The sequence below is a fragment of the Lissotriton vulgaris genome, chromosome 5 (assembly GCF_964263255.1).
Source record: "Lissotriton vulgaris chromosome 5, aLisVul1.2, whole genome shotgun sequence".
Lineage (NCBI taxonomy): Eukaryota > Metazoa > Chordata > Amphibia > Caudata > Salamandridae > Lissotriton > Lissotriton vulgaris.
Window position 1 is genome coordinate 117980365 of NC_141693.1, and position 16784 is coordinate 117997148.

Consider the following 16784-nt stretch of genomic DNA (forward strand, 5'->3'; position numbering starts at 1 on the left):
CCTGCTTCTGATGGCAGTGGTTCGATAATTGTCCATCTGAGATCATTTACACAGAGTTGTTCTTCGAGGTAGTGTGTTGCCATCTTGGTTGAGCTTTTTTTGCAACGTACATTACTTTTGTGCTCATTTATCCGAGTTTTTACAGCTCTAGTGGTCATACCCAAGTATTCCAATCCACAGGGGCAAGTGATCAAGTAGACAACATTCTTGGTATTGCAGTTCGTGAAATGTCGCTGTTCCCAAGAGGTGCCATTTCTGAATGTTAGCATACTACTCTTTTGTGTTAGGTGGCAGCTACTGCAGCTACCACGTGGGAAGTGACCTTGTATCCCAATGGTGTTTTGCCTTATCTCAGCTGGGGGTCGCGTAACTAGTATAAATAGTCATAGTCATAGTCATAGTCATAGGCTCTTGTATAGCGCACGGATCACCAAAAAGGTCTCAAGGCGCTTGGCAACAGAGAAATAGATGACAATCATGTGTAGAGGGGGGGTGGCGAGAAATTAATTGGGAAAGAGCCATGTTTTTAGGCCCCTACGAAAGGCCCGGTGATTGGACAGGGACAGCAGATGTGCAGGCAGCTTGTTCCAGAGTTGGGGGGCTATGTAAGAAAAAGCTCTGCATCCATTTCTCGCTGTTCTAGCCCTCACCTGTACCAGGAGGGACTTAGAGCTGGATCTTAGGGTTCTGGAGGGTTTGTACCTGACCAATTTCTCTGCAAGGTAAGAGGTTCCTATACCATGGAGAAGTTTATGTGTAAGACTAAGGATCTTAAACTGACTTCTTTGGCGCACTGGAAGCCAGTGCAGCTGTCTGAGGCAGGGCAAAGAGGGGGGAGGGGGACCTAGGGGGCAGGCCTAGTACCAGGCGTGCGGCGGCGTTCTGGAGGGTTTGAAGCTTAGTCAACAGACACTCATTGATGGAGGTAAACATTGCGTTGCCGTAATCCAAACGGCTAACGACTAGTCCTTGAACCAGAGGTTTTCTAGACTCAATGGGTAGCCATTTGAAAATTTTCCGCAATTTCTGCAGTATTCCATAACAGGAGCCAGATACTTGGGTAACATGAACTTTCATAGAGAGAGCACATCCGATCATTATTCCCAGGTCACGCACCATTTCTTTGGGTTCGGGGCACGGTCCTAGTTCTTGGGGCCACCAATCATGCGACCATAATGTCTTTGCCTTGCCAAATAGCATGATTTCAGTTTTGCTATAATTGAGGTGGAGTTTATTTCCAGTCATCCATTCACTGATCTGGATCATGAACCTCTTAAATCTAGTGCGGGTATCAAGGACATCTAAGCTACAGGTGATAAGCACCTGAGTATCGTCCGCATAGGACACTGTGGAGAAGCCATAAGATTTTATAATGTTGGCCAGAGGGGTGAGATATATGTTAAATAACATGTTGATGTTGATGTTGATGTTGAGGTATTTGTAAAGCGCGCTGTCGCTCCAAGGAGCATCTTGGCGCTGCGATTTCATTACTAGTGAATTGGCAGGTTTTGACCGGTTTTGAAACATTTTATATGATCAGACAAGTGATTTGCACACTGATTCGGCTAATCCGTAGATCCATGTTTTTAGGGATTTTTTAAAAATCTGCTCTGATGTAATTGAGCGAAGATGGGCGGGGAGTGTGTTCCAGGCTTTCGCTCCTAAGACTGCCAATGATTTTCCTCCCTTTGTGGCGAGTCTGAACTTAGGGACAGTCATCAAATTGGCAGTAGCTGACCTGAGTTCTCTGGTGGGGTGATATCTGTGAAATTTGTTGGACAGATATTTTGGACCACGCTTGTGAAAAGCTCTAAAAGTGATCACAAGGATTTTAAACAATATGCGCTACTGAATAGGAAGCCAGTGCAACGTGTCTAAGGCGGCCGATGCTGATGATTTTCTAGGCCACCTTAGAACCAGCCGCGCCACCGAATTCTGTACCATCTGTAATTTATGCAGGGTGGATTTTGCCACCCCTGCATACAGACTGTTACAGTAGTCAATTCTTGATGTGACTAAAGCAATTGCTACTGTGCGGCGGGCTGATAAAGGCAGGAAATCAAAAAAATTTAGGAGACCTTTTATGATATTAAAACAAAAGGCTGCCACTTCTCTAGATTGTTGCTTAAAAGAGAGCATCTTGTCAAATTTTATTCCCAGGTTTCGAGTTGCACTGACTAAGAATGGACATTTGTGGAACCCCAACGGAGAGAGGGGTCTTACTAGATTCCAAGGAATTGACCTTTATATATGTGTGCCGGTCCGGGAGATAACTCTCGAACCAGGCCAAGGCCTTGCCTCTGACACCAATCTCCCACAGCCGTTGATAGAGAATGCTGTGTGAGATGGTGTCAAAGGCTGCTTAAAGATCTAACAGGATCAGGAATGCGGAATCACCTCTGTCCAGGGTGAGACGAATGTTGTCCACCACTTCCATTACTGCCGTCTTTGTGCCATGGGCAGCACGGAATCCTGACTGCGAGGGATCTAGAAGCGCATGGGCTTCAACGAAAGTGGAGATGCGCTTATTGACTAGGTGTTCCTGTACCTTTCCAAAGTAGGGCAGTAGCGATATAGGCCTATAGTTAGACACAATGGAGGGGTCACTGGTGGGCTTTTTGAGGATGGGTTTTACCTCAGCCACCTTCCAGCTGCTGGGCATAGATGCAAGCTCAAAAGAGGTGTTAAAGATGTTGGAGAGAGAGCAGGCTAGAAGTGGGAATATCTCGTTGCACTTACGGTGGGCCAGTGAGTCGGTGGGAGAACCCGATTTCACTTTCCCAAGGGCTACTAACACTTCAGCAGCCGTGGTGGGCTCGAACTCAATAAGAGAAGGACACTCGATATAGTCTGAGATAGTAGAGTTACGGGCGGATTCCTGACCGCCTTGGGTGACATTGGGTCCAGAGGCTGCAAACGTGGAGTAGATCGACTTGATTTTATTGTCGAAATGGGCTGCTAATGCGTTAACCCTCTCCAAGGTGGGGGGTAAAGGCTGACTGTTCCACCTGCGGTGCAGTGAACTCATTTAGTATTTTATACAGTTCTTTACTGGAGTGGGACGCTTTGTTGATTCTTTGAGTAAGATAACTGGATTTAGCTTCCTTTATGTTTTTCAAATAACTGGAATGGATCCGTTTGTAGTTTTTACGATTTTCCATCGTTCTTGTTTTCCTCCACAGCCTTTCCGCTAATCTACTAGCGGTTTTCTCTATTTTCAACTCCTCCGTGAACCACGGGGAGGCAATGGTTTTTACTTTAACTTTTGTTTCAGGGATAACCTTGTCCAGTGCATTCTTAACACATTCTTCCAACTGTTTGGCCATTAGGTCAATATTATTGGATGTATCTTTGGGAGGATTAAAATGGGTCAGAAAGGCCTCTGATGTCAGTTTATGACAAGGCCGTATGAACCTGGTCTCTGTGCGCTTCGTGGTCCTAGGCTCATTAGAACTAAGAAGGCTGAATTTCACAAGAAAGTGGTCAGTCCAGGTCATGGGCTGAAGAGGTTCGCAGGTAATGCTGGGTATATTGGTGAAAATTGAGTCAAGAGTGTGCCCTGCCTTATGGTTGGGTCCTTGTACCCTTTGCATTAATGCCAAGGTTTCCATGGTGGTCATTAAATGACAGGAGTCAGTATCGTGGGTGAGTTCCATATGATAGTTGAAATCTCGTATCAAGGTAAAGTAGTCTGTGGCTAACACATGCGAGGCGATAGTGTCAAGGAGAACATTGAAGAATTTAGACTTTTCGCCCGTGGGTCTGTAGACCAGAGCGGCTGTCCCCAGCGGCGTTTTGTGATGCATTCTGTTGACTATGAGGATCTCGAACAAGGGATTCGAGAAGGATTCAAGCAGAGAAATACAAATCGGGGCCTTAGCAGCCACTGCAACGCCTCCCCCTCTCCTCACCTCTCTGTCTTGTCTAATAAGATGGTATTCCTGGGGGAAGGCTATGGCAATGTCCGGCGATGCTTGGCTGTGGAGCCACGTTTCGGTAAGGAAACAGATATCTGGTTGTTCATTATCTAGTAGACTCCATAACTCGAGGGCATTCTTGGGGATTGACCTGGTATTTATGTACAAAGCAGAGACATTACCCAAAGTTTACATACCTAGGGCCCGATTCACAGAACTAACTTAAGACAAAATCCTAAACTTACTACTTTTGGTATTCACAGAAGTTAGGATTTTGTCTTAAATTTGTCTTTTAAGACAGACTTAAGAAGACTTAAGTTAGGATTTTGTCTTAAGTTTTCTTAAGACAGACTTAAGACAGACTTAAGTTAGGATTTTGTCTTAAGTCTGTCATAAGTCTGTCTTAAGACAAACTTAAGACAAAATCCTAACTTCTGTGAATACCAAAAGTAGTAAGTTTAGGATTTTCTCTTAAGTAAGTTCTGTGAATCGGGCCCGTAATATTCAAATATGTTCAGACCCGAGATATTTTTCCCCAGGAAACAGAGACGAATATGTGTTCTGCCAGCAGCAACCAACTAAAAAACAAAAGTTTGCACATCTCCTGTTTCTATTGATAAAGTGACAACGTTCGAGGGAAGTAATTAATATTCATTACCATGCATGCGGGGGAGGCAAATGAGGATGGACGGTTGTCTTTTAGAGAAAGTGATGTCAAAAAACAAAGTCCCCAAAGACCCACTTGGTCCCACTAGGGAGGGTGCGTCCACGGCGGTGCCCGCCGTCCTCACTACAGAAGGTCCTATCTCAGCGGGGTCCCGGGTACCTGAACCCCAGGCCTGACAGTGATCTATCGCCTCCTCATTCCCTTTCAAAGGTGTGACGTGGGACCGGGTCAAAGGGCACGACGTCGCATTGCACGGGTCAGTGGACGAGTTTGGCCTCATTATGAAAGAGAGACGAGCGCGCCACTAATGTCTCTGACATAAGTGGAGCTGAAAATCAATTAGTGCTTTGAAACATATGGTGTCGAAAGCGGGGTGTGTGGCAGCCATCATTCACCCCAAAGTAGGGGTGAGCCTGGAGTCTGAGCCTGGAGTCTGGAGCCACAGCTTTCAGGATCTACTTTCGAGCTGAGAAGTAGTAAAAGTGTGGTAAAAAATGAACATTACTCTACAGGATCTTTTCACAAAGGTAAATCCGGTTGTATATGCAACTTTATAACTAAATGTACCTTATTTACACCTGTCAAAAATTCGTAAGGGGATTCCTGGCAGGCGTAAACTCATCTAGAGATGTGGAGATCTCAGCCAGACTTATCCTCACCCATGAATCTCCCTCAGGGGTGGGAAAATGGGCGTTTCAAGGAGTGTTTTTTGGAAGTTTGGGAACGCGCACAAACTTGTATTTTTGAAGGAATTCACAAAGTACTCTCATTCCCCTTTCCAACAACGGGAACGGCAGCAGGGCCGGACTGGGAACTGAAAGCAGCCCTGGCAAATTTCGGCAGACCAGCCCCCGTCCGGCGCGTAGCGAGCGAGCGAACCCTTTGAATCTTGCAGCCCTTCATACAACCATGCCTCGACAGGGGGGCCCTTTCAGCTACACCTGCTACTGCCTTCCTGAGGTATGCACCTGGGCAAGCAGAGCGTCCTACCTGTTACAGCCCTTCATGAGCCCCCTTATGTCCATTCCTGTGCAAGGACCCCGTTCTCCCTTCCCCTGGGGGGGACGCAGCCACAGCACCAAGGGAGGGCAGTAGAAAGTACAGTAGTACAAAATCTATGCTTGACTTATGCAGATAACCTTGCACTATGGTGCAAAGGTGTTTGCATGGTGCTTGACAGCTTGATTGTGCGACGGCACCAGGAGGAGAGGGTCATATCTATGTCCTGTTCTCTCCCACTCATGCAACACAGAAACTTTGGGTGCTGCCCTGCAATGTGTTTGAGATTTTTGTAAATCTGGGCCTTACAATCTACATTTTTATCGCAGTCCCTTTTTGCATTAGCATATACACCCAAACATACATCACTCATTATAAGAGAATGTCCACTAAATGTAAGTTTAAAAAATAAAAAAATAAAAAAAACACTGTTTATATATATATATATATATATATGAACAAATGTTCTCTTCAATACGTTTTATGGTACCCATGAGCATTATTTTGCAGTCACAGTTTGGGAACATTTAATGTCACAATCACGGGACGTGGGCGATCGTGCACCCGTGAATCCCCGACAAGCAGGTAAGGTTCCCCACATTGGAGTTACAGCGCAGCTCGTGGGTTCAGCCCGTCTGCCTGCTCAGATTAACATCACTGAAGAGAGGCTCGGCTCTGGGGGGGGGGGAAGCCATAAAGCCAACACCCGCGCTGCTGAAGAAGAAGGTTTCACACAACAGGGAGGAGGTGAAGCACAACAGGGGTCTCACTCTGGCATCAGTCACTCGTGAGGGAGACCTCTGTTCAGGGAGTCCACAGTGTGTAGGCTTCCAGGAGGAGTGCAGTGAAAAACGTCTGTCCTCAAGATAACTCTCACATGTTAAACGTGCACTGGGTGCAGAAGGCCGACCCTCCAGACACAGCATTCCAGCTGCTGAACTCTATCAGCTGCAGGCAGCAAAGGCTACGATCACCCCCGGGAGTAAGTGCTAAAGTCCACGAACACAGGAACCCAACGATTTACCTCGATTTGCGCACATTTAGGATTACGCGGTTTCGGTCGTGATTGAGCTGCAGCCGCCCATCCAGGATTGGGTTCAGCGGTCTTCAGCTTGCAGTTGCAGCCTGCGCGAGCTCTTCCTCGTGATCCCACCCTTTCCCAGGCCCTGGCTGCTCTGTCTCCTTCACAGACTCACAATCTAGAGTAAAACCAGACAGTGCACGGGAAGAGTAAGCAAACGGAGGGATTATCTGATTGCAAAAAAGGAAACAACACTCACCTGGTGGCAGGCGGCGGCACTGGCAGACATTCAGCAGCAGGGACACTAGTCTGGGACAGGCAGGGCAGGGCCGGGCGGGGGGCTTGTTGGAAATAATTAAATTACGGGGAGGTGAGAGAGGGCCTCTCATCGTCACGGTCCTTCCCAATGCGCATGTGTCACCTCCAGCAGCCGTGTGCCCGCCCCGCCCTCCTAAGTGGGTGAACTACTGAACTGAGAGGCTAAGCAGGCCGCACAGACGCGCGCACGTGACCCACACCCAAAAATGGCAAACTGCTCTCCAATGCATTAGATTAATTAAATTGTACTTTTTTTCAGCTAGGAGAGAGTGAGACGCAGGCACGCAGCAGACGCAGCAGAGTACACTAGTAAGTGGCGACTACTGCACCGAGTGTACAACAAATCGGCCCCAGCCAGCAACAAAACCGGCCCCCGGCCAAAAAAACGGCCCCCACCCCTGGCAGCCAACCGGGGGATTGCCCGGTGCCCGGCATTGCCAGTCCGGCCCTGAACGGCAGCCATGTTACTCCATCCAAGGGCTGATGTAAATCCTTTTCCAGGGTGGGAAAGGGAATGCACCACTTTCAGATTTAGCCAAGCGTGTAGAGGGCGGGGCAAAGGTTTTTTTCACTATAAAAAAGGCACCTTTGCACAAGGAATCCTATTCCCCTGGGTATTTGGGAATGGCACAGAAGTACAAATGGAAACATGGGCTTGCCGCAGCGTACCGGAGGTATTCCTGTGAATGTTTGTGAATTCCAGAAAGTCGGAAAATGACATCCAGAGAGCTTTGCCAGTAATTTTCTAGATTTCTTTGTGACTCGAGCCCTCTAGACTTTACTGCCACTTAGCCAACACTGGGGTTTGAAGGGGGCGGACACGATGCTAACTGCCCTGAAGTGTTGCTGTCCCTGTATTTACTCCTGGCTCCTGCGTCTCTTCATATCTGTCTAGTGCCGGGTGGTGTTGCTTCCTTTTACTCCAACCCTGTATGCTGCTGCTATCACTGTCCTCGGAGAGGGGCCCTGTAGACCCTTTTAGAAAGGGAAGATATCTCCATATTGCTAACAATGGTGTGAGGTGGTCTCATTCCCTATTCAACTTTACTCATGGCAGGCCTGCATATCTGGTACAACACAATATTTGTAAGTAAAATCCAAATAATTACTTTCCAGAGACCAACATGTATCTCTTATGCCTTTAGGATTAAAGCAGAATCAATATCTGTTTCAGAATCTTATAACTCACGTGGTCACCAGATGACCTGCACTATAAAGGCAGAGTTAACTTACCAGCAGCTCCCCCGCCCTGGAAGGTGTATGTGTTTTCTGAAACTCATTGGTGCCACTCAAGATGTAATCTTTTAAGAAATGTTATTCATAGTCTGAATATTGTGTATAATTTTGAAGTGTGCAGTCCATTTTAGAAACAAACTTGTATGGAGAATTTTGCCCTAATCTAGTACATTTAGCAAATCAATTCAATAATGATTACTTTATTCGATTGACTTTGGCAATCCGAAAAGTGCAGTAAAAACAATCATACAAAAATATTAAGAACATCAATTAATATCGTTAAGTGAGTTCTCTACAATTCAGTCTCAAGCATAATACACAGCTATAAAAAAATCTAGACACCTACTAGCAAACAGTAACATTTTCTAAGAAATGTAGATATAAAAGTCCCTTTTAGCCCCAAGAAACAAACTTGTATGGAGAATTCTGTCCTAATCTAGTACATTTAGCAACTCATAACATAAATGACTCAGGGCTCCCTCGCGAGATATGAAGAGTTTTGGCATCCACCAGGGGACATGAATGGGTGGGTAGGGGAGCTGCTCCAGGGACATTAGTTGGAGATTTGAAATCACTTTGAAAAATATAGATGCATTCACTGCCTAATTAGAACCAGTGGTTGCAGCTGGGACCACCAGCACTCATTTTTGGGGACTGGAACCTAATTTTGATAATCCAAATTTAAAGAACAAGAGAAAGAAAGGCAGTACAGGGAGAAAGGGGAAATAAGAGAAAGACAGGAAAGTAGAGACAAAGGGAGGAAGCAGGATTGAAAAACCCAAAAGTGTGAGATAAAGAGGCAGGGTGTGTCTGGAGCAGATGATAGAGACATTAGGTGGACTGAAGACTATGCTGCACTTACATTCGGCAAAACTTGAAGCTTCAAATTACAAAGCAAACACCACCTGCATAATATGATATCAAAGGCATAAGGATGCATAATCATGGGAAAAAAGACATGGGACTTCACCAGGGAAGAATGGCCTGCATGTGAGGACACCAAGAAAGCATCATAGAGTAAAGGCCCCCCAGTCAGGAGACTATGATTATTTAATTGAATTTAATTTTATTGGCTTTATAACTTGTTATTACCAAACCCCTCTGCAATACTTCAATAAATAGCACAGCATTAAAAAAGGGAACAATAATATAATGACAGAGGTATGCAAGGGGTAAACATTGATACCGAGCATCCAGCAGAAGAAAAAGGTAAAGTCGGAACGGAGGGGACAGAATGAGGAAGAGTTCAAACTCTTGGGAGCAAGAGCAGAGAAGAAGAGTAGTGTAGGGGCCAATTCACAGAACTAACCTGAGATAAAATCCTAGACTTACTACTTTTGGTAGTCACAGAAGGCATTTAGTAGTAGCAGTGATTGAAATGGAAAAGTAGAAGTGCAGGTACTCTGTAACAGAGTACCAGCTTGTTTCTGAGAAGTGCCGGTACTCTCCCATTAAAAGTATTGCATTTCTCTTGAGAAGTGCTGGTACTCTCCCTCTCAAAATAAAGTGCTGGTACTCCGTACCGGACAGTACCGGCTGATTTAAGGCACTGAGTAGTAGTAAACTTAGGACTCCTAACTCCACTACTTCTAAACTGAGATAAAATCCTACATTTACTACTTTTGGTATTTACAGAAGGCATTTAGTAGTTGTAAAGTTAGGACTCCTAAAGGCCCTGTAGATGGCAAACTCCTAACGTTACTTCTACTAAATGCCTTTTGTTAATACTGAAAGTCGTAAAGTTAGGATTTTGTCTCAGTTTAGTAGTAGTAAAGTTAGGGGTTCTAACTTTACTACTACTAAATGTCTTCTGTGAATTCCAACAGTAGTAAGTTTAGGATTTTATCTCAGATTAGTTCTGTGAATCGACCCGTAGATGGCAATCAGGGAGCAGGAGGTGGAGAGAGGAGAAACTGGGATGTAGGCCAGAGGTTTTAAGTTAGAAGATGAAGGTCAACTGATAAAGAAAAATATGAAGGGGAAGGCATGAAAAGACTTATAGGATACACATCGAAAGAAGGACACTATTCAAGAGAACAGAATCCATGGAAGAGAAGTAAGATACGCAGGAACACTGTCAGCAGAGGGAAGTTAAAAAAGATAAATGCATAGCTAAAAATCAATTTACCTGGATGAAGACTGCATGAAGGAGGATTAACAAAGGAAACATAATCCAGATGAGATAAAAAGAAAAGTGGAAAAAAGATTTTAGTGGATTGTAGAGTGGGAATCAAGCGTATGATAAAGGTATTGAAGAGTGGAAGCCTTTAATACATGTCGACTGTCATGATCGGCGTACTGAAGAAAAAGGAAGAGTAACAAATGACTACGGTTTTAGGGGAGAATGTGAAAGTGGAAGAAGAGAAAAAGGAAAGCGAGTTGCATAAATTAGAGAAGCATGAGGAGAAGTCATAAAATAGAAATGAATTTCAGTCTTACTAGAAATGAGGTGGATGGATTGAAGTGATGTAAACCCAAATGGCGGAGTGACAGGAAAAAACAGAGGGACTGATTTAGAACTTTATGGTATGACCATCGTCCGCCGCGGTGGGGGTTCGAAGTACTCCGTTGAGCTGACAGCGGTCCACCTGCTGTATTTAAATGTTGCGGCAATAGACAGGGTCCCTCAACAGTCTGCTCTGCTGCCTAACAGTACTCCATTGCTGTCATGTGGCGGGTCTGCGCAGAACCCATTTAGATGTTTCGGTTGTTCTGGCAGTGTCCTGGCAGCGGAGTCCCGATGATTTGAGGCCATGGAGGTGTGGAGACAAGTAGGTACTACTCATTATTATCTCAATGCAAATATCTGTTGTGCATCTGTCAATATGTACATGTCAGCAACATATAATGCACTTTTTTATACACATATAACATTGGACACCAATAACATACACACAATTTTGAATGTACACTCAGAAATTCTTGCAACAACGGGGTGGCTTAGCGTTGTGGTCAAGTAGTAGCAGCACAGGGAGGACCTGGACAATGGGGTTCCAGATGAAAATGGAAGTGGGAACCTGAAGAAAGGTAAGTTTTCACGTCTTTTTCTTCCATTCTGCCAACTCGAGTATGAAGGTGTCCCTGCCACAGTTTCCTCGATGGAAAGGCACATCATAAGCAATGGTCTTCTTGGCGGGACTCCCTCCTACACAGCAGCGACCCATGCAGGTAAGAGTGGTGGGGCCAGGTCAGGGGAGGGGGCGATTTCAACAGATGACGAGGGAAAATCAATTATTTATTTAATTTTCCTCTGCGGTCGGCCGTCGAATCTCCCCCCCCCCCCAACCACTCTTACCTGCACGGGCTGCTGCTGCTCCCACAGCCGCTATTGGCCATGATGCTGTCAAGGTGGGAGGACTATTCCGGGGGAGTTGGGAGGACAGGAGCAGTCTTTCGGCCTAGACCTGAATACATCCAAATATGGCGGCAGGACCGCTAAGTCAGCTGACAGGAAGACCGTCGATAAAGCAACGGTGGGATCCGCCCGCCAAGATCTAAATCAGGCCCAGAGCCAGAACACTTTGAGGAAAAAGTAGCAGTGGAGAGGAAAATCTGCAATTAATCAAGATAAAATTGAATGAGATGATGAGAGCAGCGAAAAGGGTCTTGCAGAACAGTGGTGGCTCTAAAGATTTAGAACAGCAGCAGCCCTATGGCTGATATTTTGTAGCATATAGGTGCATGCGCTAAATGTAGAGAAATGGTGGGGAGTCGAAGGACAATCTAAGTGGTAGCAGTGCCATGTGTCATTCCTTGTGATAGTCATTGCCAGAATCCTCTTTCTCTATATCCTAGTTGTTTAGATCCAGCTCAGGATAGAAATATTCATAATTTCATAAACCGGCAAGACCTTCCCAAAGGGAAGAGTGGATATACATCTCTAATCCTCTGTAACAGCCATCCTGTACCTTTACTGTTGGACAGGCCACATGAAGGGCTTGCTCCCTCCCCGCATGACAGGGCCCGAGCCCCGGCCCTCCAGAGGTGGTACCCACAGAAGCAACCCGCACCCCTTCCCCTACGGGACTCCTGCCCTCGGACATCGCTGTATCATGGGGCCGAGCCACTACCAGCTCCATCGCCCGGCCCTGCCGCCATCTTGGACACTGCACCATGAGGCCGCGTGGCCTCGACTCGACCCTAACCCTGGGCCTGGCCAGGCCCCGACATCCCAGCCCCACCATCCTCCCAGGAGGTGAACGGACCACTTGGCAGGTCAATGGGAGAAAGAAGTGTCGATGGCTCTCCCCCGCCAGGTGCCGATCGCCCCCAGCTCCCCCGGGCGCTGGCTCCACCCCCCTGCTGGGTGTCTGGACTCCCTCATCCCGGACCTCCCGACCTCCAAGTGCGAGGGTCCGGACATCAAAGGGCGCCGGACCTATAACTGAGGCAGCTCCAGAGCAGGAAGGCAGTTGTATCCTGGAGTCGAGAGACACCGTGAAGAACTCATCCTTGACGGGCTACTGGCGCTGCCCTAGCCCTGCCTTGTGAACTATCGTCCTGCCTGCTGGCGCTGCCGCAACCTTCTGCACCCTTCATCCTCGTCGGGACCTGCTGGCGCTGCCGCGGACCGTTGTAACCACCACCTTCACCGGGACCAGCTGGCGCCGCCGCGGACCGTCGCTACCTACGATCATCTCGGGACCTGCCGGCGCTGCCGCGGCCTGTCCACCTAGAACGCCGAGCTCGAGGATTGTGAGCTATCCACCATATCATCGTATCTACCAGATTGGTAACAAGACTGTCCCGCTACCCCCTTCCCCATCGAAGAGACTAGAATCGAGGGGACCCCTGAGTCCTGACCTCCTTGTACCATTCTACCGTACCTAAAGATTGCCTATAAAGAACGTTAAACCTTATCTTTGTGTGGTGTCCCTCTGTGGGGGGGGAAGTTACTTGTCTGTACGATCGCTGGAGACGGCTCTCCCTGGAAACCTCTCCCCTTGTCCTCGGCCGACCCTCCCGGTCCGTCTAACATTGGTGGCAGCGGTGGGATCCGAATCTACGCGTAATCGTACAGAGAGTAGCTCACCCCACGACTAAACCACAATGACAACCAAAGAGAGCGGATCCACCGATAAATTCCAGATAGAGAAATTGGAAGAGTACAGCCATCGTGAGTTGAAACAATTTTGCATTGAACTAGGCATTGCTACCACCGGTCTGAGCACTAAAGACGATTTCAAGCACGCCATTGAGTCTTGGGCAGAAACCGGGGCCGTCAGACCCCCGGACCAAAACATTGCAGCATCAGAAAGGAACACCACGGCTCCCGAGGAGAGAAGCACGGGTCTCTCGCAGGAAGAGATCCAAGAGAGAGAAAAAAGCAGACTACATGAGTTAGAAATGGCACGGCTCAAAATGGGCGGTGAACTAAAATTAGCCGAACAAAAACTGAACCTAGAACATCTGCGGCTCCGAGAAGAACGGGAAGAAAAACAGAGGCAAAGAGAACTCGAAGAAAAGAGACTAGCGTACGAACACGAGCGCAAACTGGCAGAATTAGACCTACGGAAGCAAAACAAAGATCTGGGGGTGCCCGAGCAACCGCGCACCCCAGGAGCGACAGAAAAAATGGTCCACATCCCCAAGGATGTCGTCCGAGAGTATTTTCGAGACGACGACATACAACAGTGGTTCAAGGCCTACGAGATCGCCATGACCTCCCACCGGATCGACCGAAGTGACTGGGGAGCCGGTCTATGGGGGAGGTTCGTCAATGAAGGCCGCGATGCCCTGTTACAGCTCCCCGACCATCTGATGACATCCTATGACCACATGAAGGCTGCCCTCCTCACTCGATATGGGCTCACACCCGAAATGTACCGCCAGAGGTTCCGAGACTGCACCCGGATCCCGGGTACAACTTGGGTGGAATATGTAAACTATTTCAGCCGAGCCTTCGAGGGTTGGATTAAGGGGAGCCACGTAACGACCTACGAGCAACTTTTTAATCTCATGGTGTGGGAGCACCTCTCCAACAACTGCTTCGTCGAGCTCAGGCAGCACCTCCTCGACAGTAAATTGACGGATCCACGGCAGCTCGCCGCCGAGGCTGACCGATGGGAGAGCACCCGAGTAGGCCGGAGTGGGCCGAACGAACAGAACAGGAACAACCAAGGTCAGCACCGTCCCCGAGGAGGAGGAGGAGGCCAGGGACGGGGAAGAGACACCGCCCCGGCCGCTCCCGCTACCAGCACCCCGATCCGGCCAGCCGGGGCAACCCCCCGATGCGCCCGGGGTTCCGAGCCAATGTCACGTGTCACCGATGCCAGCGAGTCGGCCACTACGCCAATGACCCAAACTGTCCACAGAACCAGACTCCGAGGCCCCGCCAGGTAGCTGCCGCCGCCCTGGGGGGAGAGCAAATCTCCGAAGAACAGGAAGAATGCGAACACGAACAACAAGAGTGGGAACCGGCCGCCATGGTTCTAGCGTGCCTAGGGGGAAGAGACATGATCCCGCGGGCTCCCCTACCCGCCAACACCAGAAAATACAGTCAGTGGGTGAACATTAATGGGTGCAGGGCCGAAGCACTACGTGACACGGGGGCCAGTGTGACGGCCGTCCGCTGTCACCTGGTGACCCCAGAACAGATCCTGCCGAACATCCTCTGCCCCGTCCGTTCAGCCGACAATTCCGAGAGTCTGTGTCGGATGGCCTGCGTCCCCTTCGAATGGGGAGGAGTCTCCGGCATGTTGAAGGTGACGGTCCGAGATGATGCCCCCGTGGACTGTCTCCTGGGGAATGATCTGGAGAGTTCCCCGTGGGCCGCCGTGGAAAGAAGAGAACACCTGGGGATGTTGGGCCTCCCGGACTGGGCATGCGTAACTACCCGGTACATGCCCGCCCGTGCCATCTCCCGACCTGAGGAACCAGAATGGCCAGCACCTCCTCCCCCGGTCGCTCCAGTGGAGGACACCGACCACACCAACCCCCCTGAGCAAACCCCCGAAGGGCTCGCTCAGCTCCAGGACCTTCCCGACCTGGCTCAGTGGCGTCAAGAAGGGGGGCCCACCCAGGAGCAGTTCCGTCAAGAGCAGAAGACCTGTCCCTCCCTCGAGGGACTGCGACAGCAAGCCCTCGCCCAGAGCGCGGGAGACACCGCCGGAGCCCATTGGATCTATTGGGACAACGACCTGTTGTATAGTGAACAGAGAATCGCGGAGTTAGGGGCCAGTCGAGTGTTGGTGGTGCCCCTCCGTTTTAGAGACTTCTTGTTGAATTTGGCCCACGATGTCCCTCTGGCTGGACACCTGGGACAGGACAAAACCTACAGTCGCCTGGTGACCCACTTTTTCTGGCCAAAGATGAGAAACGACGTCCTCAACCACTGCCGGTCCTGCCCCACGTGCCAGGCCAGCGGGAAGAGCGGCCGCAAACTCAAAGCCCCTCTGCAACCCTTTCCAGTTGTCACCACCCCGTTCGAGAGGGTGGGAATAGACATTGTGGGGCCCCTGGACCCCCGAACAGCACAAGGACATCTGTTCATCCTGGTACTGGTGGACCACGCCACCCGCTACCCCGAGGCTGTTCCCCTGCGAACTGTAACAGCCCCGGTGGTCGGCCGGGCCTTAATGGGGATCTTCTCCCGGGTGGGCTTCCCCCGAGAAGCGACAGAGGCACAAACTTTATTTCAAAATATATGAAATCCCTCTGGCAACAGTGCGGGGTCACCTACCGATTCACGACCCCCTATCACCCTCAAGGGAACGGACTAGTCGAGCGGTTCAACCGCACGCTCAAGGGTATGATCGGGGGGTTGGAAGAGCCCCTCCGTCGCCAGTGGGATGTGCTACTCCCGTGCCTCCTCTTCGCCTATCGAGAAGTCCCCCAGAAGTCCCTCGGCTTCAGCCCTTTCGAACTCTTGTACGGACACCCTGTTCGAGGGCCCCTCAGCCTAGTCAAAGAAGGTTGGGAGATGGCCCCCCTGAAGACCCCTCCAGACGTCTTCAAGTACCTCCTGACCCTACGCAATCAGACCAGGCGATTCAGAGAAATGGCAAAAGCGAATCTTGAGGCCAGTCAGGAGGACATGAAGAAATGGTACGATCAAAATGCCTCCTCCATCGAATTCGAACCTGGCCAACGAGTGTGGGTGATGTCCCCCACCGAACTGTGTGCCTTGCAGGACAAGTGGACGGGGCCCTTCAAAGTGGTCGAGCGCAAGAGCCCCGTCACCTATCTCATCGATATGGAATCGCCTCGGAACCCTCTCCGGGTCCTCCACACCAACAGACTCAAACCCCACTTTGTGCGCTCGGAACTCAGCCTCCTGATGGCTACAGACAGTGGCGCGGAAGAAGACTCCGAGCCTCTCCCTGATCTCCTAAAGACCCGTGAGAAAGATGGATCCGCAGACGGGGTCCGACTCTCAGATGCCCTCACCCCGGAACAGCGCCAAGACTGCCGGGACCTCCTGCTGCAATTTGCGACCCTGTTTTCCCTCACCCCAGGGGTCACCCCCTGGTGCTTGCACGACGTGGACACTGGGGACAGTCCCCCTATCAAACATCGGGCGTACCGCGTACCAGATCGGGTACGTGCCTGCATCCAAGAAGAAGTGTCAAAGATGCTCACGCTCGGGGTCATCGAGCACTCGGTCAGCCCCTGGGCCAGCCCGGTC